Below are 1,979 nucleotides of genomic sequence, written 5' to 3' on the forward strand. Positions count from 1 at the left end.
AAAAAAAAAGCCACACAAGAACATATTTGGGGCAATGAAGAAAGAAAAACTTAAATTTCTTTACAGCACCATCCAAAGATGAAATTCATCCTTTCTGTCTTGTAAGAAGAAAAAAATGAACTTCTTTGATGTTAAGATGAAAAGTATTCAAAGTCATAATTTATGCCTGGACAAAGAGCCACTGCTGTTAGATATTCCTTTCACTGCCTATTTTTCAACATGCTTAAGCATGATGCCTTTAGTTACTCTGGCAGTAGTGCAGTTACAAAATGCATCACAGTGCATCAGTAACATTTTTCTTGAAAATGTTTGACAGTGATGTTGCTTCACCCTTTTTTCAGTAATTATCAGATAAGAGTCTTCTCCATCCTTGCGAGTTTGCAGTCTTTAAAATTCATAAAATATGCTCCCTTCCCCCAAGAAACTTGCATTAATTTTTCCTACTTAAATATAGTATAAATTTCTCCAAATCAAACTCCATACTTTCATTTTAGCTTCTAAGTGTCTTCTATTTATTTGCCAGTTAATAGCTCCTAATCTTATTCCTGATGTAAAAGGTCAATCCAACTCTCTCCTGCACAGAAGGGAAACACAGTATGAAACAGATAAATGGCACTGCCTCCTAAGTCTTTACCAAGTTAATGCAAAGAATTCAGCTTTAGTATCTGACTTTCAGGAAGATTTTTATGCTAATTTATCACTTAATCAATGAACTCGCTAAAAGGCATCTACACAGATATGGAATAAGAGACAACAGACTTTTCCTTAGCCACATTATTAAACATACCTCTATATACCTCATAGCTTTCACTGTCTTTTATTTATTTTGATATGCATTGAATTTGAGGTCCTAGCTCAGTGGCAAGGACAGATCATTTCAGAATAAATTAATTCTGTAACTAATAAATTGTGAAAAGTCTTAGTTTTTATTCGCTATTGAAAACCAAGCTCTCTTATCATCTAGCATTTAATTGCAGGTAAGAAATCATGTTAAGATTTAAAAAAAAAAATCCTTAAATAAAATAAAACATGCCTACTGTAAGGTACCAATGTGACAGATCAGTTTCCCGATCAAATTATTTTCTCTCACTTCCTTGATTCCTGAAAAACGGGCTTCTGTTTGAGGTGTGAAACTTTTAATTTTCAGCAGGCTGGTCTTCAGCCAAATCCTGCAAATCTTCTTTCCTCCAAACAAGTACTAACCATCAAACCATCTCCATTTTGATGGAACACTGTGGTAACTTCTCTGTCTACAAATGTGATCCTTTAATTACTAGGACTTTCACTTTCTATTGGGGAAAAAAAAAGTTCAGAATGTTATAAATTTTATATGCAAATAGATTTATGGGTACAGAAATGGAGTCAATTTTCAATTGTGGTTCTCTGATGGGGGAGAAAAGACCCAACTAATATACACCCACTGTAATAGAGAGTAATGTGAAGATGCTAAAATAGATTCACAGAGAAAGATCAGGTAAAAAGAAGCCTTTACCATAAAGTTAAAAGAAGGGGTTGTCTTTACTTCATGGCAATGTCAACGGCATGAGATGGAGAGTCAAGGCACTTACATGCATTATCCTAACACTCAGGACTATGTGACCTTTTTTTTTTCCTAATAATAATGAGTGAATAACATTATAGTCCCCAATTATGTTTCAGGCAACCTTTATGAGAGACTACAGGCAATGAACAGACACTAAAATGCAGAAAAAGGCTTGCAACAGGAAGCAAACTGTAAAAATTAGTTGAGAAGAAATTCAGAAACATCTCTATTAATTCACAGAAAACTTATATTTCAGACACAATAGTATTTATGCCTATTTTGGTCTTCAAAGATTGCCTTCCCTGTAACAATTTGAGGGGGCCTTTTATATATATTTCTGTAATTTGCAAGAAGGGAAGAAGTAAGGCTAACGATAAAAAGTCAAAAGCCATTCATTTTTTGTTCTTGCAGGAAGGATACTATTTAAAAAAAAAAA

This window comes from Lepidothrix coronata, unplaced genomic scaffold (assembly GCF_001604755.1).
Source record: "Lepidothrix coronata isolate B3197 unplaced genomic scaffold, Lepidothrix_coronata-1.0 Scaffold2408, whole genome shotgun sequence".
Lineage (NCBI taxonomy): Eukaryota > Metazoa > Chordata > Aves > Passeriformes > Pipridae > Lepidothrix > Lepidothrix coronata.